Raw genomic sequence first — 10,032 nt, 5'->3', positions numbered from 1 at the left:
CAATTTTCTTACATTTGATAAAAATTCTTTTAAATCAATTCTTATTAATTGTTAGATACTGTGAAGTTATCATGAATCGCATTTATGTTCATGTCTAAGAAATGACAATCATAAATGGTACTTTACAAGTGGTAGACTTCATACCACAGGTACCACTATTCTTTCTTTTTTTTTGAAGGTTCAGGTACCACTATTCACCCACACTTAAAAAAACACGAATTCTGAGCAACTTTTTGCGAGACAGCTTTAACAACAAGAATGAGACACTTTTCGCAAGAATAAAAAAGTGACTTTTTGCGACAGACTACTCTCATTGTTTAGCTTTTTCTTTTTGCGACGGATGACCGTGATAAAAGCGCATTTTTCCTCGCAAAAAGTATCTACTTTGTTGTAGTTAATTAATTTAACTTACAATTTTTTATTTCGTTTCTGTTTTGTCTTAATTTCAGATCTTATTTTTACTTTAATCAGTTTCAACTATTTTGAGCCAAGACATTATTTTTATTTTCATGTAAAAGCTACTCACTGAATAGTTTTGATTTATCAATGGAATATGAGTGTGACCCATTTTTTTTTTCTCAAAAAATAATTTCAAAAGATTAGAAGGCAGGTTTCATGCAAAAGATAAAATTATGATCGTCCGTTAAACAATCACAACTCTATCAGACTTCATATATTAGATAAAAATGGGAACGTCCGCAATATATAGAGTAGAACTCAGGTGTTCTTAAGTTCACCGTGTTTTTTTATGAACTCAACATTAAAAATCTAACGGATTGGTTTCAAATAACGAATCTGCAGAACCGTTGAAATTCATATACCTTACGAGTGATGTGTATATATGCTATAATTTTAAATTTTCAAATTAATTTAGTATATAATGTCAAGCAGTCAAAATTAGAATGTTGATAAATTAATATTAATGCATTCATTTTTTTTAACATTTTTTGACGACTTTACTTTATACAAAATTAGTTCAAAAATTTAAAACTTTAACATGTAAACACATCACTCATAAAGTAAATGGTTTCAACGGTTCGAATTTGTCATTTAAAATTAATCTGATAAATTTTAAATTTGAGTTCACAAAATTTTTTTGCTGAACTTAAGAAGACCCCTAGTTCTACTCCAATATATATACCAATTAATATTTTGGATCTTATAATTTCAAGTGGGATCCAGATTTTTCTTTGGTTTTGGTGAGTCCATTAACTAAAAGTTTATATAATCAGTAGAAACTTTTGCAACTTTTCCAAAAGTTTTATGTAGGCCTAGCTAATTTTATATGCTGTCCAATCTAGAGACTTCCACGTTTATAATGCCCCTAGAGATTGCAATTATCTTTTTGTATGATTGGTTCACAGGATTAGTTAATGTAGTCGACAAAAGGTTTTGCTTAATGGTCCATATGGCATTAACAAATGCTATTCTATAATCAACTTGCACATATATTTGTTTAATTACATGTATATACAAAGTTTATTTAATTAGCACATGGGTACTTTTTTTTTAATCAAGCAATCTGTATGAAAAATGTGATGGATATGTGAAATGTGATAGTTGGAAAGATATATGCGCGCATGTGCTAAAGGCTAAAGCGTGATGAAGGTGTCACCGGTCCAAGATAATATAATGTATTTAATTAATTATGTATACATATATCAAATATCTAGCGTAGTCTATATATCAATATATAACTCTATTATTGGAAATCATTCCGCTAAAGTCTCTAACATGGTTGGCATCAAAATTGTTTCCATTATTCAATATGATCATCATATGAACATGTACTTGTAAACTAAATTTTTAAAAAAATTTAATATTATTTTAGATAGGTAGAAAATCACTAACTTTGAATGGTCTAAAATCTTACATCAAATGATTTTTTTATCTATTTGAAAAATAATTAAAAATTTCTAAAAATGTAAAATGTAAAATTTGACTTACAAGTACATTTTTATATAGAGATCATGTTGTACGTTTAGTTCAACTGTATGGGCTTTGAAAATAGAGATAATGATTCATATTACATACCAGTATGCACTATGCATAGTACCGTATAGCCTCACTCTTTTTGCAATATTAGAATAAAGTTAATTTGTAATGTGTAGTTTTTGTTGGAGATGTCTAATAATTAATTTTTTTTGTCAAATAAATAAAGAATTTATTTGTTCCACACTCATAATGTGTGGTCGTGGAAGTTTGAATTTATGGTTTTGTAAAGTTTATTCAGAAATTTACAACTCGAACTACTAGATTATTTGTACATGTCAATCAAATAATCTGAAATAACTTATCTTTTTCAGAAAAAGTTCTCGACTCAACAGCAATAATTCCGAATCATGACCTTTTATAATAAGGGTCATATTTCAGAAACCTATCCGTATCCGAGGCTATTTGTATCTGTATTCGTATATGAAAAATTATAACGGATAAGGATATGGTAAAACTTTTAACTATCCGCACCGACCGTTTACACTTTTAAACCACAACAAATGTGTTATATGTTCTTAAATTGATTTATTAAATTGCATATAGATATATATATTTTGATGAACAATATTATCCATGACAAAATTAGTGACTAATATTTTAATAATATAATAGATGTTTTGTAACCAACAAATTAATTATGAAAAATATACGTATCCGTCCGATATCTGATCCGTATCCGAAAAATTATAATGGATACGGATACAATAAGACTGCTATCCGATCCGTATTTGACCATTTACACCCGTATTACAGGTACATTATAAAATGAAAATGAAAAATACATAGTAATCGACATAACTTGAAAAAGAAATCTAAAAGAAAAAAGAGAAGCAAACTATGTGATCGTTGGAAAAAAAAGTACACTTATGAAAGCAATTCAGTACATCTGACACCCACGAAAAAAGACGATTAGGGTTGTTAACCCCTCGGAATTAATGGCACTTTGCGCACGCAAATACGCAACCTCGTTATCTCCGGAAGGTGTGTTTTCTGACGGTAAACTCGTGATAATAGTGTTTTCAGTCATGTGAAATAAGTTCTTTTTTTTAATCCACAGAATAAAGGTATATTCAATTCGCGGACGATACCATTATCGTGGCAGAGGCACATCCGATGACACTTAAGGTGATTGCAGAAATACTATCTACCTATGAAAAGCTTACGGGCCTCAAGGTAAATAAATCAAAAAGCTCCTTCATTCCAATATCCATCCCCTCTAACACAGTCCCGATAATCCAAAACATCCTAGGATGCCCCCAATCAGAGTTACCAATGCGATACTTGGGTTTGCCGCTAACGGTGCGGAAACCAAAAAAGGAGGACTACCATGTTCTTATCACTGAGATGCAAAAGAAACTGGCAGGGTGGAAATCTAACCTCTTATCCTTTGCGGGTAGAATGACTCTGGTAAAGTCGGTTCTCACGGCAATGCCGCTACACTTTATGCAGGCCCTCAAAATCCCAAAATGTGTTATAAAACATATAGACAGATTGCGAAGGAGTTTTCTTTGGAAAGGAAATGAGACCTGCAGAGGTATTAACTGTCTTGTTAACTGGGAAAGGGTTTGTATGATGAAAAGAAATGGAGGAATGGGGATAATTGACTTAGAAACTCAAAACAATGCTCTGATGACCAAGTGGCTGTGGAAAATTCAAAGTGAGAGACATGGGATGTGGGCATCTGCAATCCACTTGCTCCATGGCATCGACAATGTCACGCAGGTAGGCATAGATATCACACAATCCTATTTTCTAAAGTCATTATCCTCTCTTCTCCAATTCTATGAAATATCTAGCATGGAACATAATGGCACAAGTGTATGGAAGTGGACAACAACAGGATCTTTTTCAACAGCATCAACCTATCAAGTGCTGCACAACCCGGGATTATGCTGTGCTTACCAGTCCAAGCTATGGAAGATAAAGGTCCCCACCAAGGTGAGAACCTTTGTATGGCTACTCCTTCAAGACAGCATATTAACACAACAGGTGTTGGTAATAAGAGGGTGTACGGTAACGGCGGGTTGCGTATTGTGTGGGAACTCGAACCTAGAGACAAGTATGCACATCCTATGGGCTTGTCAGTTTGCCAAGAGGTTTTGGAGAGGGCTTCTGATGCACATGAACATGCCAATTCCAAATGTCATCCTAACAGACCTGCTGGATACTTGGTGGATTCTAAGATCCAAAATGGATAAGCAGGTTCGATCTCGTTGGGATACGGTTTGGGCATCCGGCATGTGGGCGCTTTGGCGTGAAAGGAACAGAAGGTTCTTCTCACGACAAAACAGGACGGTGGAAAATTTAATAAATGACACGACTTTGGAAATTCTACTATGGCATCAAGCGTGTTGAGGTTCATATAGTCAAAGTGTCGAGGGAGCAAAGAGGGAATCATGATAGGGTTTACTGTGCACTACTTAGTGTTTTATTTAATTTATGATTGAAGATGTAAACTTTAGTAGATCCAGACTTTCTGGCTTGTAAATAATTTTCTTATTAATACAAATTGTTGGTGGGCTCTCAGCCTCCAACCTTCAAAAAAAAAAGGTATATTCTCGTAGGATATAATAAATAACTCAGAAAATTAGTACTTTGCATCTAGCTTTAATTTTAAATTATTGTTGTGGACATATATGCAAAAAGGATTAAGAAAAGTTAGGTAATGCCAACCATGTTTCTCTATCAATTATTCTTGTATTTATTTATTTTTCGGAAGACATTGATAGGTTGAGAGAGCACCTTTAAGATGTGCATTTCATTTATATATGGAACCACACTATATATATAAAGAAAACCCGATTTAGTACTCCCTAACTTCCAACTCAACTTCCTTGCTAATTCCTTTCATACAAGCTAGATCTAAAACAAAGCTTACTATTATTTTCTTGACCTAGTGGTGTTGATCAAGCAAGCGATCGATAGATCGGAATTGTATTTTGGTTCACGTTCCTCACCAACAAAAAATTATTCTCAGGTTCGTATTTCTTTGAAATTAGCATATTGATCTTGCACGTTCGCAAATATATTTGTCACTTATTTTACTTCTCATAGTACGACTGTTAACCACATTTTGTAATTCACGGTATATAAACTCCTGCAAATGGCGTTATTAAAATTACATCGACCTTTGGGCTAGCTAGCTATACACAAATTCATTCATTCACCGTATATATATAACTTATAAATGTATTTTGCTAATACAAACATAACTAAATCCTTAATAGAATTACATTGAACTTCCTTTTGGATTTACTTTTAGAACACAATAAACTTATAAATAATTAAAGATCAAAGCTTTATAATTTTATAATCAAAATTAAATACCTATTAATTCCTTATCTACGACCATATCACAATGAAATTTGAATAATAAGGAGAAAGGAGAGGTAGCACAGTTGATAGGAAAAAGTTTCTAGGACGGTTGGTTATTCAAAAGGGCGAAAGTTCGATTCCCCCTCATGACTTTGCAGCCTCTGCAAAAGTTTTCAAAAAAGAAATTTGAATAATAAGAAGTACATAATATTGTCATTCCTGTGCCTAATGAAAATTTCTAGCACTAGTTGCGAACCAGAAAAAAAAAAGGATGGACATGGAGATGCATGCCAAGCTAGCTTGTTCCTCGAGCTAGGCACAGGGATGTATCAAATCCGTTCCTAGCATGGGTTTGGAGAGTTTGTGTGCGAAAGTGTAAAGATCGGGCATGAAGTTGGAAATCCTGTGTCCAACTCTAGGCCCAAACTCGACACCCCCTAGTCAGATTCTATTTTCTTTTCTTTCAGTGACTGGTGCCACGAAACACTCTTAACTATGGGGTTGATGTCGAGCCTGTACTTCCAATTGTTCGAAATTTATCGTGTAATTTTCTCAAAAGTTAAATTTAGATTAAACTTTGAATGAAATAAAAAAAAATCGAGCTCGATCTCCTAGTTTTGATTTACTGATGCTGAGTGGGCACTAATTAAAAATATGTTGTTTTTGTTTACAAAAAATTGCATGCTTTTATGTAAGGGTATCATATATATATGCCTAGTCCCATAATTAATTACAAGCTCACTGTATCAGTAGTTTTTAGAAATTTAAAGAAGGGAGCGTGAGGAAGATTAGTATATGTAGGAAGTGAACAAGAGAGCAATCGTGGAAAGTTATATGACCACAAATGAGAAAGAAAATATACATGATCAAAAGAGAAATTATTTCGAGAAGAGTGTATAGTCAAATAAAACCAAGCAATTCTTTTTCTTTTCTTTTTATTTTATTTTTGCAACTTTCCAAGCAATTCTTCAGAGTTGGAGATTCCACAGCAGAGATGGAGTACTATTAAGCAATTCTTCTAACTTTGGTTCGTCTTGGGGAGAATTGTATCAGAGTTGCTAAGCTGATCTGCCACTTGCTTTGTGCTCATGTGCAAAGTGCAAACACCATTGGTTTGATAGATCAAAACACACCTTCAGTGGAGACAATATGCTTCGATAGTTCACCTAGCAAACATGCTACTTTCGTGAACTATTGTGGTATATTGTCTTGACTGAAGTTTGGTTTTTCGACTTCATGCCATTAGTGATGTCATAATGCATGTGACAGGTCGGTTAGCAACTAAGATACAATTACTTTTTAAGACATACTCAAGTGTGAGAATAGCAGTACATACAGTACATGATGTACAGAATTGATCAGATTCCAATCATGAGAGGAGGGGTTTGTTATGTCTGTGGGTCTGATTCTAGGAGTATGCGGGGGGTGGCAGGGGGGCGGTAGCCCCCTGCGAGCGATATCTGAGGTTACAAAGCCAATTGCATGTAAATCTTTTTAACCAACGGCCCAGATTAGTCTAGTTACCCATCAAGATGTACGGCCCAGATTAGTCTCAATTTAGGGCTTTATCAGTGGGTTTGTTTTATATATATATATATATATATATATATATTAAAATCTCTCTGTAATTGGTTTGTAACTGACTTTGAGAAATTAGTGGATTTTGTTTTAGCGAGCGACCGTGGATTTTCTTCACCTAGAGGGTTTCTCACGTAAAATCTGTGTGTTCTGATTTTGATTCTTTCTCAATTTCTTTCTTTCTGTGTTGTGTGATTGCTCTCTGGTACTCATCTTCTCAACAGGGTTTCCATAGGCACCGAATCGAAATCCATCCATTAATTATCCGACTTAAGTTGCTCGAGATTCTTGTGGATGGTTTAGATTTACAGGGCGTTAATATCAGTGCAGATTTAAATATATATGCCCGCAAAAATCTCAATACAAATCAGACAACTTAGATCGACCATCAGATAAATTTCGGTCCAATGGCCGACAGAAATTCCCTGCTCCCTCCAATCACAACTGATATTCATGAATTCTTTCATCCCTTCGACAAAAATCTCTAAGATAACACAAGTTACAGGACATATATTCATCAAGCTTCCTCATTACTCTTATTTAACTTTTACTTATTAAAAAGGGAAATGAACAGGTGTGCTTTTCAGCAGTATACATTCAACTAAAATAAATGTTTATTCTGACGAAAATAATTGTATATTACGGAGTTACAGTAATGAGTCCTCAAATTAATTGTCAATTTTTTTTAGTCAAAATACATGCATGAAAGCTAACAACAATTTTCTAAATTGAAATAGACGAGAGAATTTTTAGGTCAGATCGATGATTGTTCATATATTCTAAGCTTCTAATTATATAGCCGAGTGTCAATACTAAGTGAAATGAGTGTGCAGTTTGAGATGACACAACAAATTAAATCATAGAAGAGAAAATAAAGTGAGTGAAATGTTGCATGGCACTTCATCTGCCGAACCGAATATGTTTAGTTACCATTTGACCCCAAAAAAAAATATGGAGAGTTGATATTAAATAAAAAAAATCAATTATATTCGGTATACACAAATATTATCTAAGTATTACTCAAGGATGACACGCATATAATATACGTACACCACTCAAAAATTTGATAACACATAAACTGTTATTCTTATAGTGGTGGATGGTACTCAGAGATAATATCTGCGTAGAAGATATATATATTTATATTTTTTTATCAAATTCCATATATGTCAACTCCGGATATTATTATTATTTTTTTAAATGGTAACTAAAAGAAATGAGTTTCTATATTTTCATGTATTGCTCTTATGTTGTATGTCCCTATCAAGTCTTTCCAGCTGTTGCTTGTGTATGTATGTGTAGGATCAGAGGATGTGATCCTTCGTTTTTTTTTTTTTTTGAGAGAGAAATTTGCCCGTATGCATTGTATTCAACTTCCAGAAACATTACATTTAGTCCCCATTATATGATTTAATTGTATCCAAGACTAGAAACTATCCTCTATATCCCAAACATTGAAAAAGAAAAGCCTACATATTCTGTTTTTAATACCCTCCCTTTCTTTGCAAGGTAATCGGCCAACTAATTGTGACCTCTAGGTACATGCACTAATTTATATCCTGTATTCAACTGTAATAGTTCCCAACAGTCATACACTTCACAAAAAGCCCTCCAGTCAGTCTCAGTCGGAGGCATCGATTGGGTCACCAGTTTCGCTAATGTAGCCGAATCACTGTAAAAAAGGCAATTTTGAATCCCCAATTGTGTCACCATTTTCAAAAGTGTGTATATGTACTACGGTGCCTATTCGGAGATAGCACAGGGGCCAGTATTATTCGTGCGTTGAGATTCATGCAGAATGTATTTGAATGGTTGAGATTTTTCAAAAAAAAAACACTCAAAGTTTGAGATATCTCAGATGATGCGAATTCCGTTTTCAATCGATTTTCTCCACAGGTACACAATTTTAGAGGTAAGGTTACGTTGCAACCTCTGAAATTTAGGACCTGTCGATCCTTTTTCATTGGAGAAAATATTACCATTTAAAAATTATTTGTGGAGTGGTTGCTTTTCCCTTTTTCGTTCTACAGTCACGTGTAGTTGTTGCTTTATACCCTTTTTGTTTATGCTCTTTACCGCGCTTGCTATTTTCATCTCAAACGTGTTTTAAATGCTAATAGATTTATTAATTGATGAAAAGTAAGTTTTAAGAAATTATTAAAGGTAGGAATCTTGAAAAGAACCCAGGCACTATTATATAGCAAACTTTTCATACAATAGTACCATGCGTCAAGTACTGGGGCTAATATTTGTATTCAAATAAAATAATGCAATTTGGGAGATGGAAAATCTTTGAGTTGGGTAAATGTTTATCCAATCTGATGTAGCCAATCTCATATCCAATCTTTCAAGGATGAGATCTCTACCCTCTTGGTTGTTAGCCCATGTATAAGCGGGTCCGTTATGACCAAGGTCAATTAGACCGCTTGCTGGATGAAGGTATCGAATCTCCTGTTTCTTGTCTTGAATTGGGGATTGCCACCTTGTTTTTCTTTTTGGTTTGTGATGCAATTGAAGTCACCCATTGCACAACACGGTAAGCCCGAGTTATGGACATATTGTTGATCCTATTCCAAATTAACTCATTTACTTTGTCTTCCGAATCTCCATATACTCCACAAAGAATCCAGGAATCTGAGCTGTGAATCAGCTTTATTTGAGCGATAATAAAGTAGCTACAAGTTTCTAGAACCGTTACTGAGACATTGTCGCTCCATAGAAGCCACAATCTCCTTCTCCGGCCAACGGAGGGTATAATCTCAGCATTGGTAAGGGGCAATCTGGAAATGCGTTGTTCAGATTTTGCCTTAAAGCACTTAGTCTCCGAGATGAAAGCCATATCCATCCCCGTGCTTCGAAGATACCGCCAGATAATTGGAACTGTAGAAGGACCTCCGCCACCGCGACAGTTCCATGAGAGTAGATTCATAAAAAATCCGGCGGCGATTAAGACCTCGCCGCCTTAGCACATTTGGTAGAGGTACTTGGAGAGTCATTTTCTGATGATAAACAGAATCGTGGCTATTCCTGTTGAGGAAGAAGAGAGGATAAAAGCAAAATGTTTGGGTTGTTGGGCTTCTGAGAGGACATGAGATAATTTAAGGAACGTTTATGGGCCTGGTTTCCTTCATGCTGGCCTTGGTT

This window comes from Carex rostrata, chromosome 18, assembly GCF_964058835.1.
Source record: "Carex rostrata chromosome 18, lpCarRost1.2, whole genome shotgun sequence".
NCBI lineage: Eukaryota > Viridiplantae > Streptophyta > Magnoliopsida > Poales > Cyperaceae > Carex > Carex rostrata.
This window is presented reverse-complemented; position numbering follows the sequence as displayed.